The sequence below is a fragment of the Cervus canadensis genome, chromosome 5, assembly GCF_019320065.1.
Source record: "Cervus canadensis isolate Bull #8, Minnesota chromosome 5, ASM1932006v1, whole genome shotgun sequence".
NCBI lineage: Eukaryota > Metazoa > Chordata > Mammalia > Artiodactyla > Cervidae > Cervus > Cervus canadensis.
The window spans coordinates 66,875,509-66,890,730 of record NC_057390.1 but is presented as its reverse complement, the minus strand read 5'-3'; the positions used below and the strand labels follow the sequence as shown (position 1 = coordinate 66,890,730).

At 45.3% G+C, this 15,222-nt stretch overlaps 1 long non-coding RNA gene across 1 annotated transcript; it reads right to left on the bottom strand.

The window, feature by feature from the left end:
• Positions 1-7,988: 7,988 nt before the first annotated feature.
• On the bottom strand, positions 7,989-11,019 carry LOC122442640. The gene is made up of 3 exons (XR_006269683.1): positions 10,846-11,019; positions 10,060-10,204; positions 7,989-9,709 (listed from the first exon to the last, which is right to left on the bottom strand). It is a non-coding gene; the product is annotated as an uncharacterized LOC122442640 (long non-coding RNA).
• Positions 11,020-15,222: the final 4,203 nt, after the last annotated feature.

The following is a 15,222-nucleotide window of genomic DNA, read 5'->3' as shown; positions in this document are numbered from 1 at the left end:
GTTGGCTCTATCATCCCTGGTGCTTCAGGAATCCTGGCCATCGGCCATTCATTCTTCGACTTGGTCATTAAACCTGCAGGCTGTGTGGGTGGGGAGCTGCAGGTCCTAGCTGGAGAAGGTTGTGTTTGCAGAGCAGTTTTATGCCCGCCTGTCTGTCTGTGAACTTTGGAACACTCCTCCTCTATAGCAGTACACTAACGATTGATAATGGTAAACAATGATTTCTTAACCATTGTGTGACATTTTACCTCATGTAAAGTGCTTCTGCATGTATTCTTTTCTGTATTTTGGTAAAAGGTACCATTTTAACCATTTTTAAGTGTCCGATTCAGTGACATTATATTCACAATATTGTGTAATCGTCACCACCATCTGTTTTCAGAAGGTTGTCATCATCCCTAACAGAGTCTCTGAACTTCTGTTGCTATTAATTTGCCTGTTCTAGGTACTTTATATAAATGGAATTATATAGTATTTGTCCTTTTGAGATGGTTTAGGTCACTGAGCATTATGTTTTTAGATTCATCCCTATTTCATTCCTTTTTATGGCTGAGTAATTTCCCGTTGTATGGACGCACTGTGCTTTGTCTATCTAGTCATCTCTCAGCGGGCATTTGGGTTATTTCCATCTTTTGGCTAGTGTGAATAATGATGCCATGAACAGGGTTTATAAAGTATCTGTTTGAGTCCTGCTTTCCATTCTTTGGGGCATACACCTAGGTGTGAAATTGCTGGATCATATGGTGATTTTATTATAGTCTCTATTGAGATTGGATATGCAATTCTTGATTATAACCATTTTAAACAGGATACTGAAGCTCAGAGAAGTGAAGGAAATAAAATCCCTCAATGTGGGTTGCTAATGTAGGGACTGTAAATATTCCTGTACCCAGGCTTGGGACGAGGGTAAGGCTAGGGAGGTATCTAGGGTACAAAATTTAGGAGGACTCCCATGCTCTCAGGTTTGCATGACCCCCTTCACCAGGGCCAACTTAGCCATTAGACACAGTAGGAACACTGCCTAGGACTCAGGATCCCCTCTGTTGTTGTTCTTTCACTAAGTCATGTCTGACTCTTTGCAATCTCATGAACTAGAGCCCTCCAGGCTCCTCTGTCCAAGGGATTCTCCAGGCAAGAATACTGCAGTGGGTTGCCATACCCTCCTCCAGGGGATCTTTCTGACCCAGTGATCGAACCTGTGTCTCCTGCAATTAGCAGGCAGATTCTTTACCACTTAGCCACCTGGGAAGCCCCAAGACCTTCTCAAGGGCCATGAAAATGTTTTAGTTTATTTTAAAATTAGAAGAAAAAAATGAGTATAATCCAGCTTGGATTATATTTGTCTTTACACACCAACACAGTTTGAAATATAATCTTTCATATATATTTCTTAGTGGAGGAAGGGATTGATAAAGGTTCTATGGCACCTGGGCCCCAGAAGTCATGGTTCTTCTGTTCTGCTCTTCTGTTCCTGCCCCGACAGTGAACATCCTATTAAGGATTTAAGGAGCCTCTCATTTTCAGGTTCCTATCAGAGAGAACCCTTCTCTGTCACAAGCCCCAGAGTGGGCGCCTCCTTGAATTTTGTGCTGTAGGCTTGCCTCTCTTGGGCCTGGCCCTGCCTGGGTCTTGACCAGGCTGGATGGTTCCTCCTGGTATGCAGGACAAAATGTCTTGGGCCAGGGTTATGTGCCCAAGGGAAGGAGTCAGGCCAAGGGAAGCCAGCTTTAGGGATAAAAGGCTAGTGTTTGCCCATGGGGAAGTTACTGGGGAGATTACAGTGAATCCCACTGTATAGCAGCCCTCACTAATAATAACAATAAGCCCTCACCCCTTATTTCTTTTCAGAGAGCTTGTCACATCTGTAATCATTCTTACTTTACCTAGAAAGTCTCTTTGTCTTCATTCCCTAATGATTAGCTAACTTTGCCAACCCACAAGAGCCAGAGAAGGAACAATTTCCTTTCTAAGGGACTATGTTCTGGGTTCATAATCTTTCTTATTTTTTCATCCATTCAGGGACCCCACTGGCCCCCACTTCGTAAGACACAGTCATTTCACATTCACTTCTGCAGAGAGAGGCCATTTGGGAAGATATGTATTTTACTTATTAATTAGTTCATTCAGCAAATCTTCATCAAGCACCTATTGTATGCTTAAGCACTGGGAATGCACAAGTGAACAAAACAAAAGAAAATCCCTGACTTCATGGAACTTACAATATAGGAGAGAAAACAGACAGTAAATAACAAATAACTAACAAAAACATATGGTGGGCCTGACAGTGAAATGTTAAGGGGAAAATCAAACAAGCAGTAAGGAATGTGAACAGGGCTAGGAGTACAGTTTTAGGCTTTAGACTGGGAGGTTGGGGAAGTTCTCATGGAGGTTACATTTTAGCGAAGACCTGAAGAACAGGAGGGAACAAGCCACAGGAGTATCTGGGAGGTACCTTCTGGAAAGAACAACTTCAAGTGCAAAGGCCCTGAGGCTGGGGAGGGTGCTTGACCTAGGGGAGTCACTGCTGTGTCCCTGCAGGTGGGGACTGTTCAGCATCAGTCTCTTACACCCCTGCTGAGGATTCCAGTTCTCAGGTGCCAGCTCAAAGGGACCCCATCTTCTAAGAGTCACAGGTGCAATCATGCTTGCTCTCCCTCAGCCTACTGAATTCTGTCTTTCGGGAGATTCTGTTAGGAGTCTATTCTCAGGTAAAGCTGTAGTGGGCTTCTAAAGCCATGGGGCTGCACTGTTTGCACATGCACACTCACATGTGCACACACATCTCTACAGAAGCAGAGCAGCAGTTGGTGAAGAGAGAGTTCAACAGATGTGCAGACGGGATATGGGTAAGACATGAGACAAAGACAGACAAACTGACAGACTAGGGGGTTGGGTGCTGGGAAAGACGGAGAGAGTTGCCCTTGGGGTTCCTGACAGCTTTGGGCTCCTGATTCCCATCCCTCTCTGGAAGGGCTCACTGACCCCCACCCTTGGATGATCTACTCCACCCAGCAGATACCCCTGCATCTTCATAATGAACAGCCCCCCACCCTTTGTTTCTCCTAAGTGAGCTTCAGAGCCCACCTTCTGGGATTCTTCCCTTCTAACTGCTCCTTTTTCACACCTGAATTCTGCCACTGCCCTTAGCCATCTGTGTCCCCGGAGGAGTGGGACCTTCCATGAAGGCAGCCAGCTGAATTTAGGTGGCCGCGAAGCAGGGAGCCCTGACTGGATTCAGTTGCTCCAGTTTCACCCTCGAGCTGGGCTTCAGATGAGCTCCGTAAACTAGAACAAGTCAGCTGAATTCCTTGAGTGTCTCTTCACCTCTACCGTGGAGGTTTAATCCCTGCCCTGCCTGCCACTCCTCACTGTTGTGAAATTACAATGGAACCTGTGTGGAAGGGTTCTGCCACGTGTCCGATGTGAGTGGTTGTGGCCCTGCCCCAGGCCGGGTATCCACACCCCCACCCCCTCAGGCCCAGCTGTGACTTAGCCGGCTCCCCTGGCCCAGTGCCCTGCCACTCAGCTCTGCAGCTGAGCCTCCGCTTCAAGTCTGGGTTCCACCCGGCAGCTCTCTCCTTCCTGTTTCCGCCTTCTCTAACCCTTGAAGTTTCCCTGTTGACTTGGTTACTCTGAATCAGGCCAACCTCCGTTGGCTTCTCAAAGATCTGCATTTTTTCCTAAAGCTCCTTTTGCTCTGTGAAAGTCCCCACCCTCCCTGAATGACTGGGCCCGTCTACCACCCTACTCACCCTCTCAGAGCCTCACCCACCCATCCCTGGGCACACTCATGTTACAAAGAGAAAGCACCTCTTTCCAGCGTCTAAGACCTGAACCCCAGCTTGACTCATTGTTAGGAGCAGCCCTTTGGGCCACCAGCAGGAGGGCATGCTGAAAACCATGTAAAACTGCTCAGCTGTCTCTTGAACCCATGTTTTTTCTCCCCATGACCATTCTCAGTCTTCAATTTAAGTCACCATCTCAAGACTACCGCCACAATCTCCTGGCTCTTCTATTAAAATCTCTTCTCTCTCCTGAGCCAAGCAATCATCAACACTATCCCCAGAATAAGCCTTTGAAAAACTGACCTACCCACCTCTCCCCCCTGCCTCAAAATCACGCATGACTCAAAATAGGCTATAGGATGAAACTGTTGGTACAACCCCTTAGTTTGGCCCCCATGGTCTTGCCCAAAGTCCTTTCCCAGCCTTCTCTCCTAGACTGTATGCTCCAAACAATAGGGTAGGCAGCCTCTGAGATGACCCCAAACATCCTCACGTCCTGGTATTCCCATCTTTGTATCAGTCCCTCCTCTTGAGTGTTGCTAAGCCTGGTGATTTGCTTCTACCCTGAGTAAAGCAAAAACAATGGGATATGAGTTCTGAGTCCAGGACACAAAAAGACTGTGTCTTCCATTTTGCACACCCTTGCTCACTCTCACTTGCTCTGAGGGAGGCCAGCTGCCAGGCTGTGAGCTGGTCTGTGGAGTAGCCCTCATGGCAAGGAACTGAAGGAGGCCACAGGCCAAAAGCCAGTGAGAAGCTGAGGCCCTCAGCCCAGTAGCCTGTGAGCATCTGAATCCTGCCAATAGCCACTTAGTAAGCTTAGAAGCAAAGCTTCCCCTAGTTGAGCCTTCAGATGAGACCCCATCCCTGGCCACCACCTTGAGTGTAGTCTGGTGACAGACTTTGAAGCAGAGGCACTCAGCTAAGCTGTGTTCAAATTCCTGACCCCAAACTGAGATAATACATATTTGTTGTTTCGACAAGTTTGGGAATAACTTGTTATAGAGCAATGAATAATGAATATAACACAGCCTCACTAAGTCTCACTACATCTCAGGAAATCACTCTAGAATTTAATACTACTGTAAATTCTTTTTTCTTTTATTTGTTTATTTTCCACTACACTGGATCTTCATTGCTGCGTGCAGGCTTTCTCTAGTGTGGTGAGTGGGGGCTACCTTCTAGTTATGGTGTGCAGGCTTCTCATTGCAGTGGCTTCTTTTGTTGCAGAACATCAGCTCTAGGGTGCACAGACTTTCACAGGCTTAGTTGCCTCACAGCACATCAAATCTTCCCAGACCAGGGACTGAACCCATGTCCCCTGCATTGACAGGCAGATTCTTAACCACCAGACCAACAGGGAAGTCCACTACTATACACCACCACTACAGAATTTCTACAGATCTGTCATACAGCTTCACATTCTCCTATTTCTCTGGCCACTTCAGTCACCTTCCTCCACAACAAATACTGTTGACCATCCCTTGCGTGCATGCTCAGTTACTCAGTTATGTCAACTGTTTGTGACCTCATGGACTGCAGTCCACCATGCTCCTCTGTCCATGGAATTTTCCAGGCAAGAATACTGGAGTGGGCTGCCATTTCCTACTTCAGGGGATCTTCCTGACCCAGGGGTAGAACCCTTGTCGCTTGCATCTCCTACTTGATAGGCAGATTCTTTACCACAGAGCCACCTGGGAAGTCTCACTAATTATCCCAACTCTCTTCAAATTTCCAACCCCTTTACCACCCACCCTCAAAGACTCCCTCCAATTATGCACCCACCCCTTCCTCCCAGCAGATGATGTCATCAAGACTATGAAAGCTATCAGATGTGAAGTCTCTTACCCTCCCACTCCAAAGGGGGAGTTTTCCACTTCAGCACCCTACCACTCATTCCTCTCTCCTCTTCTGATATGGAGTGACCCCTATCCCTCCTCCAGGGCTCTGGACCCCATCTTTCTCCTGTATCTGCAACCCCTCCCTCTCCTCTCTAGCATTTCAAGTCACTCTGTTCTCCCCCATCTGAACAAACATTCCCTTGATCCCATAACCCCCTCCAGCAACTACCCCCTGCCTCTCTTCTTTCTACAGCCAAACTCTTGGTGTGTCCCTCCATTTCCTTCCCTTCATTCACTCCAGTCTGGCCTTTGCCCTTCTTGCTGCACCAAAACATCTCTCTCTAAAGTCATCAAGGACCCAGAGGTTGCTAAATCCAATAAACATTTTTCATACCTCAATCCTTTTGACCTTCAGTAACACTGAAATGTTGATTCCTCTAGGCTTCAAGGCTGCCCCCAGCCTCTCATGTATAGATGCTGTTGCCAGCTTCTCTCCTCTCCCCAACCTCCAGAGCTGGGGGAACCTCAGGCTCAGTCCTGGGCCCTCTTCGTTCCCTGCATCCCACAGACTTTCCTTTTGCTAGGAAATCCCAGACACATCTCAGATACTATCTTGCCATCAGTGACAATCAAGTTCATACCCCAACCCAGATTTCTCTGAGCTTCAGGCCTATGTATTCAACCATCTGCCATTGATATAGATGGCTTATAGGTTAGGTACCTGACATTCAAGACGTCCAAACTCGAGTTCCTGTCATGAGCCTCACAATCGGTACTTTCATGTGATTTATTCCTCAGTGAATTGCCCAAGCCAAAAATCCCTCAGTCCTTGTGCTTAGTTGCTCAGTCCTGTCCACCTCTTTGCGACCACATGGACTACAGCCTGCCAGGCTCCTCTGTTCATGGGGATTCTCCAGGCAAGAATACTGGAGTGGGTTGCCATGCCCTTCTCCAAGAGATCTTCCCAACCCAGAAATCAAACCAGTGTCTCCTGCACTGCAGGTGGATTCTTTACTAGCAGAGCTTCTGGGGCAGCCCAGGCCTTCTTAGTTACTACTATCTATTCTGCCTCCTAAAAGGATCCATTGTTTGCTCTCCATCTCCATCACCATCAGGCCAACCACCATCTTCTGTCACCTAAAGCAGAATGATGTCCTTTCTTTTCCCTTCTTTCGTGCTTTTAAAGACAAAAGGCTTTTAAAAAGCAAAAACTTGATGATTCTCAACCCTAGACATCCATTAAAGTAACCTGCAGAACTTAAAAAAAAATCACTAATCCCCAAGCCTCATCCCAGAAGTTTAAAAACAAAAATTCTGGGTGTGGGCTCTAATCCTTACTAAAAACTTCCCAGTTAAACCTAACTCACAGCTAGGGTCGAGTCACTGGTCTAACTGGTCTCCCCACATCCATAGTGGCTCCACTCCGTCTTCCACACAGCAGCCAGAGAGGGGTCTTTTCCATCCTCAGATCTCATCATGCCACTCCCCTTGCTCTTAGGATAATGATGCAAGCCTTCTGGTCCTGCCTCATCTCATTCTACCTGCCTCCTATAGCCTGCATGCTCTATCCACTCTGAATATTTTCAGATAGTCTGCACCATATGCTCTTTCTACTTCAGGCCGTTCCATCCTCCTGGAAGGCCTTACCTGGCTAATCCCTGCTCATCTGACAGGAATCAGCTTAACTGTCTCTTTCCCAGCAAGGCCTTTCTTAATTCCCAGATCACATGGGCCCCTCTCCTCTTTTACCCCATTTATGCTCCCACAGCTCCTTTCTCTTCCCCTTCACAGACTTGGCACAATTGTGAAGATTGTTATCTATGTGGTTTTTGTTTGTTTAATTTCTGTTTTTTCCACTAGAAAGAGAAAAAGATCTTGTCTGCCTTGTTATTTTCTGCTCTGTTGGCATTTAACCCAATTACCTGGAACCTAGTAGGTTTTTAATAAAATTTTACAAAATGGTAATAAAGAAATACATGTTCCTTCAGGCCCCCTAGTTTGGTATGTATTTTCCATCTGCATGAAATGTACCAACTGTGTTCACAGCCACCTCAGTTTTTTTCCCTGGAAAACGCCTACTTATCCTTCAAGATCCCATTAGAAAAGTCCTTCTCCACAATTCCTTCCTGATTCCCTCTGGCAGGAATTCATTTCCTCCTCCTCTGTAAACCGATAGTCTTTTTATTCTTACAGTGTTTTTGCTTATGGACCTTCTTCCTGTTGTAGCTAGACCTCATGATCATGTCTCTGTCTTCTGGTGTTGATAATTCATTTGCTGGATGAATAAACAAATCAATGATGTAATGGTATCACTTTACTTAATTGTAACTTTAAGGTAGTAAACACATATATGAATTGCTCTACAACATAGGTGCTGGTCATATATAAAGTTCTTGTGTTGCATTGCTCTGGCCAGAGCTTTTGGGATTCTTCTCTTGGGCTTCTCCAGGTCTGGAGCAGTTCTCTGATGCAGGCTGCTGAAAAGTCTGGAATGGGGAAGGCCATAAGTCTGGAATGGGGAAGGCCATAGTACTCTCTGCTTCTGGGAGTGGGAAGGGGAGACAGAGTCTCAGCCCTGTTTCCCCACCCTCTTCCCATTATTGGTGAGCTGTATTCCTGAGGGAGCATGACTCTGCTTTAGGCTCTGACTTGGAACACTGAAATTGTTCAAAGCCAGGAGACTGATTAGGGCTGTAGGTGGAGACCAAGGCCAGGATGGAGAGCAGGAGGGTCCATCCTGGACCAAGGATGAGAAATGAGGAAAAGATGCTTCATGGCCAGGCTCCAGTGGCCCTAGAATGGGGGGTTTCTGGTATTTTCCAGCGGCTGCTCCCTCTATTCCAAGGCCCTCAGCCTGAGGAAGGGCCTCCGCACCCTCAGAACTCCTCGTGTATGTATGTGAGGCCTGGTCCCGGGCTGCCAGGCTAAAGGACTGCTGTGTTGGTTCACCTCTGCTGACCAAGTGGAGAGAAGCAGAAGCAGCGCAGGGCTGGGGCAGCCATCTGGGGAGAGGCAGCTGAGCCCCACCCTGGCTGCCCTCAGGCCCTCTTTCCCTTCCCTTGACCAGGTCCACTGCCTGCATTACAGAGATGACATGCAGGCAGGCAATGCCTTACCACCCATCAGGTGTTAAGAACAGTCCTGGGGATGGGCAAGAAGCACCTTTTCCAGGGCAGAGAGTTGGAGCAAGGTTGACATTGGGGATGATATTAGCAGTAAGAGTTAACTTTTATTGGGCATTTCTAACCTTTCAGGCTAAAGTACTTGATACAAATTGTCCTATTTGAGAAACTATGCCCCCTCACATGCCTTCTGAAAACCCTCTGCCTGTGGTGAATGCAGGGCCAAAATGTACACGAGGCATTTCTTTGGACCACCTTGACCCTCTGATCCTCTCCACTTCTGGGGCCCTTGGCCATTGGTCATGCTCTAGCTGCTTCCAAGGTGACCAGCCCAGCAGCAGCTGGGCCAGCTTGCAGTGGACACAATCTTGTAAGACCCTAAACCAATGGAGACAGGAGACAGTGGACACATTTCCCCTCTTCTTCCCCCATGAATGGGCTATCCTGAGACTCAGAGGTTCATACAGACTCTGGAAGATGGACCTACAGTGTCAGCAATCAATCTATTCAGTCTAAGTGGGGCCAGTTCAGAAGCAAACACATGTTGGCTATCCTGGCTTCCTACCTCCCCACTCTTTCCACTTTTTCTTGCTTCCCAAGAACCATACCCCCTAATAAAGTGGTAGGATATCAACACATGCCTTGGGCTCCACTTTATGCGGTACCCAGGCTCAGCCAAGCTAGTGGTTAAACAGATGTGAATGCACATCCCTTATGCAAAGGAAAAAGTAAAGATTGCTGGAGAATTCCAGGCTGAAGAACCTGGGTTTTGTTCTGTGATAAGAGGGAGCTGAGACGTACAACAAGATAACTCTCACAGGTGGGAGGAGGTTAGAAGTGAGAAAACAGCTGCTCATACAGCAGGTCAGGTTGGTGGTCATGCCACTAGTCTGGGGAGAGCAAGGCTTCTCAGGTGACTCTGGGGCACTTACTTATCTGGTGGTCTGTGGTCTGCTCCTTTCTGAAAGAAGCAGGGGGAGAGGGCAAGAAATGAGGCCCTAGCTGTAGAGTCTCACATATCCTTAACCCATACATCCTGCTATCTGAGAGCATCCCCCTGATTCTCTGGGGCCCCACTATCATTCACCAACATGGAGATTTCCATGCTTTGTCAAGTGTAGAGGGTTATAGGTAGGCACCTCTGGTATGAAATCCAATTCTGGTAAAACATTGCCTAAAATGACCAAACATTTCAGAGGTGCTTCTCTGAGTCCTGAGCTTTTTACCCCCCCAGAACAGGGTAATCTTAGCCCTCATGTTACCCAGGGCCCCAAAAGAAGGCTTCAGATAGGCCTGCCAGTTAGCTTGCACCTGATAGAGCTTCCTTGGTTCAGTCTTGCCCCGTTGGCCTTGCCTTCATCCCTCAGGGCTTTGGCTGTCCTGCTTCCCCATCCTGACTCTACTCAGTGATCACCAACAGGCATCACGGAAGCTTCCCTCACCATCATGATGGTTCCTGTTGACACAAAGGTTATAACCCACAGCCACAGCAGGAAGTTCCATAATCTTAGATTTAGACTTTGCATGCATGGCCAAGCTTTGGTGGAGGAAGGGCTAATTCAGTTTGAGCAAAGTAGGCAGAATTGCATGCAACTGGGCCTGCACTCACACTCAGGATCTGGGGAAAATCTCTACCCTCTGGATGGCCCAGAACTCCCACCTTGCTTACATTCTTCACCCAATGGCATAAAGAAAACAGCTTGATTAATAGGAAATAATGCAGAGAACAAGATGGCAGAGGAGTAGGTGGATGTGGAGTACATCTCTCTCCACGGATACATCAGGAATGCACCTTCAGACCCAGAAGTGCATTCAGAACACCAGCTGAGAATGGACAGAAATACCTGACCAGTGGAAAAGAATATATAGAACCATGCAAAACTAGGTAGGATGAAGGAACTAGGGGGAAAAACAGGAGTGTTAGTAGGATTGGACCTGCCCTGAGCAGGTGGGGGAATTGAAGCAGGGGTCTGATTCCCACATCAGGGCAATTGTCTGAGTCAGAGGAGAAGCATTTGAGGCTGGGAGTGAAACAGCTGATCTGTAGCAGCCTAAATAGAATGAGAATCAGACAGTCCTTGCTGCAGCCATACATACCCTGGACAGGGACGACGGTCCTCTAGAAGGCGCAGCGGCTAGGAGCTGGAATTTAGGGATTGTGGAGCAATCCCAGGATGAGAGTTGCTGTTGACTGCAGAGAGATGGATCGAGGGGGTGTGAGGGAGGAGATTGTGGTGGGAAATGCCTGCCCAGCTTGTGGAGGAAAGCTGTGCAGCCATGGAAGCAAGGCGATACTGCTGAGTCACATGTAGGAGGTGGAGCCATCACCATAGCCTCTCTCTCCCCACAGGCCAGCATCGGCAGCTGAACAATAGAGAGGCTAGCCCATCAAACGCCTGACATACTGAACTTCAGAGTAGGACCCCACCCAGGGCACTCCTTTAAGTGCCTGAGGCACCGATCTACAGAGTAGGACCCCAGTTAGGGGGGGCCCCTCTATGTGCCTGAATAGGCGGAGCTATGGAGAAAGACTGGCCAAAGAGACCTTCTGATTGCCAGCTACAAGAGGCTCAAAAAAAGACAGGGCCATAACTCCTGGGGTGGAGGCAGTCCGTGTCCCTGCACACTTTGAGCCACCAGGGTCCCCACAAGCCAAGCAGCTGCACCACCTTCACACTCAACTCTCACTGGGGCAGAGCTGCCACAGGCAAAAAGAAAAATCTTCCATCTATACACATAGGGTCGCTTTGGTCATGTTCATCTCTTTGCGACCCTGTAGACTGTGGGCTACCAGGCTTCTCTGTCAGAGGGGTTCTCCAGGCAAGAATACTGGAGTGTACTGGCCAATACTGGTTGTTATACCCTTCTAGAGCACTATATTTCCTGCTGCCCTAGCTGCCAACTCCCCTGAGTACCTGGTGCTGCCAATCCCTGCAACCCAAGCAGCTGTACCGTCTCCACACCTGGCCCTCACAGGGACAAACCCAAGTCCTCCAAGGCAGCCTCAGGAGCAAACCCCAGTGGACGACCCACATACAGAGGTGGAAATGAAACCACAATTGAAACCCAGGGGCAGCATGGCTAAGGAAGAAGACGCCAAACCTTCCCACCAGCTGTACAAGTTGCAGGTTAAATCCACACGATCAACTAGACAGACTCTGTGTCTACGGAATATATAAAAGGACATTGAGAGCTCCCACGAAAGAAAATGCAGAAGTTCTGATAGCTGTGGACATTGGAGGCAAGAACACACAGGAACAGGACCAGATTAGAATCTGAGCTGCCCTCACAACAGGTCCAGAGATCAGCACAGTGTTGGAGGGCATCCTAGGGAGGTGAGGTGGACTGTGACTCACAGCAAGGGAAAGGACTCTGACAGCAGTGACTCAAGAAAAACATTTGTAATTCTTGTGTTTTCACTTGTTCTATAGATTCTTTTGGATTTTTCTCTTTTTTTTCCTTTTCCCCTCCTCTGTTGTAGTTGTTGATTTTATTGGCACAATGAAATCTAATTAAGCTTTTGAGCTTTTTTTCCTCCCACCTCAGTCATATTTTTTATTGTTGTCATAACAATATGTTGGGCTGCCTCTATGTTGGGCTTTTGCAGTTCTGTGGAGTTTCTTTTCTTTTTCTTCTTCTTCCTTTTTTTTTTTCTTTTTTATAATTTTAATTTTTAATTTTTTTAAACCTATTTTACTTTTTCTACACTTATTCCTTTGTTTGCCTTTCCTACTGTTCTTTTCCCCTTGCAGTTAATCTTTAATGTATATAAATCTTCTTCATCTACCTCTATTTAACTTTGCAAATCTATTCCTGCTTTCTTTTCTTTCCTTCCTTTCCTCTCAACATATTTGTTAGTTTTGGTTTCATTGCTTTATTCCCCACTTGGCACCTTGCTTTAGTTTTGTTTTCCTGTTTGTGTGTTAGTTAGTTTTGTTCTTAACTGGTAAATATAATTTTTTATTTCCTTTGTTTGCTGGGTCAATCTACTATACTTTATTTTTGTTGGACTGTTTTGACTTTGCTTATGGGTATATATGCATATATTCCATTATTTAAGTTATTATTTGCTTGATTTAGTAACTGCCATTTGTCTGGGGTTCATCTTTGGTTTCTTTTTTTGGGTATTTGTTTTAATCTCATTTAATGCCATAACAAACCACTTGTGGAATCTTTGCTCCTGACCAGAGATCAAGCCCTGAACCTTTGGAGTGGGAGCACTGACTCCAAGACCCTAGACTACCAGAGAACTAAACCTAGGGAGTATCAAATAGTGAGAATTCACACAGAGGAAACCATTTGAATATAAGACCCGGCATCACCCAAACACCAGTAGCAACCCTGTGCAGGATGCCTCATCTAAACAACTAGCAAAACAAATATAGACCCAATCATCAGCAGACAGGATTACCACCTCACTCAGCCTTGCCCATCAGAGGACAAACAAACAAACAAACAAGCAAACAAAAAACTCAGCACAAATCTCACCCTATGTGAAGTTTACAGAAACCACTGGACCAGCCATAGGAAGGCAGAAACCAAAAGAAAGAAATAATTCAATCTTGAAGCCTGGGAAAAGGAGACATCAAACACAATAAGTTAAAAAGAAAAAAAAAGAAAAGGCAGAGAAATACTACACAAATGAAGGAACAGATTAGAAACACAGAACTCCAAATAAATGAAGAGGAAATAGGCAAACTATCTGAAAAGAATTCAGAACAATGATAGTAAAGATGATAAAAAAAACCTTGAAAACAAAATGGAGAAAATGCAAGAATCAATTAACAAAGATCTAGAAGAATTAAAGAATAAACATACAGAGACAAACAACACAATTACTGAAATCAAAAATGCTCTGGAATGAATCAATAGAAGAATATCTGAGGCAGAAGAATCAATCAGTGAGCTGGAAGATAAAATGGTGGAAATAACTTCTGAAGAGCGGAATAAAGTAAAAAGAATAAAAAGAACTGAGGATAGTCTCAGAGAGCTCTGGGACCATATCAAACACACCAACATGTGAATTATAGGGATCCCAGAAGAAGAGAAAAAGAAAGGGTATGAGAAAATTTTTGAAGAGATTATAGTTGAAAATTTCCCCAACATGGAAAAGGAAATAGTCAATCAAGTTCAAGAGGCACAAAGAGTCCCATGCAGGATAAACCCAAAGAGAAACACACAAAGGCACATACTAATCAAATAATAAACATACACACAAAAAGAATATTAAAAGCAGCAAGGGAGAAACAAGTAACATACAAGGGAAACCCCATATGTTTAACAGCCGATCTTTCAGCAGAAACTCTGCAGGCCAGAAAGGAATGGCAGGATATATTTAAAATACTGAAAGGGAAAAATCTACAACCAAAATTATTGTACCCAGCAAGGATCTCATTCAAAATTGATGGCGAAATAAAGCACTTTTTAGACAAGCAAAAGTTAAGAGAATTCAGAACCACCAAACTAGCTTTACAACAGAAAGAAGATAGTCAAGAAATACAAGAGAAGGAAAAAGACCTACAAAATCAACCCCAAACAAGTATGAAAATGGCAGTAGGGAACATATATATCAATAATTACTTTAAATGTAAATGGGATTAAATGCTCCAACCAAAAGACACAGACTGGCTGAATGGATGCAAAGTCAAGACCCATATATATTCTGTCTACAAGAAACCCACTGCGTACCTAAAGACACATATAGACTGAAAGTGAGAGGATGGAAAAATATATTCCATGCAAATGGGAAGCAAAAAAAAGCTGGAGTAGCAATCCTCATATCAGACAAAATAGACCTTAAAGAAGATTACAAGAAGTAAGAAGGACACTATGTAATGATCAAGGGATCAATCCAAGATGAAGACATAACAATTGTAAATATCTATGCACCCAACATAGGAGCACCTCAATACATAAGACAAACACTAACAGACATAAAAGGAGAAATTGATAGTAACACAATAATAGTAGACTTTAACACCCCACTCACACCACTGGACAGGTCATCCAAACAGGAAATTAATAAGGAAACACAAGTCTTAAATGATACATTAGATGAGATGGATCTCATTGATATCTTCAGGACATTCCATCCAAATGCAGAATACACCTTCTTCTCAAGTGCACATGGAACATTCTTCAGGATAGACCACATCTTGGGTCACAAATCAAACCTCAGTAAATTTAAGAAAATTGAAATCATTTCAAGCATCTTCTCTGACTACAATGCTATGAGACTAGATATCAATTACAAGAAAAAAACTGTAAGAAAGACAAACACATGGAGATTAAACAGCACATTTCTGAATAACCAACAGGTTACTGAAGAAATTGAAAGGGAAATCAAAAAAATTCTAGAAACAAATGACAAAACATGACAACACAAAACCTACGGGATGCAGCAAAAGCAATTCTAAGAGGGAAGTTTATAGCAATACAATCCTATCTCAAGTAATAAGAAAAACATCGAATAGA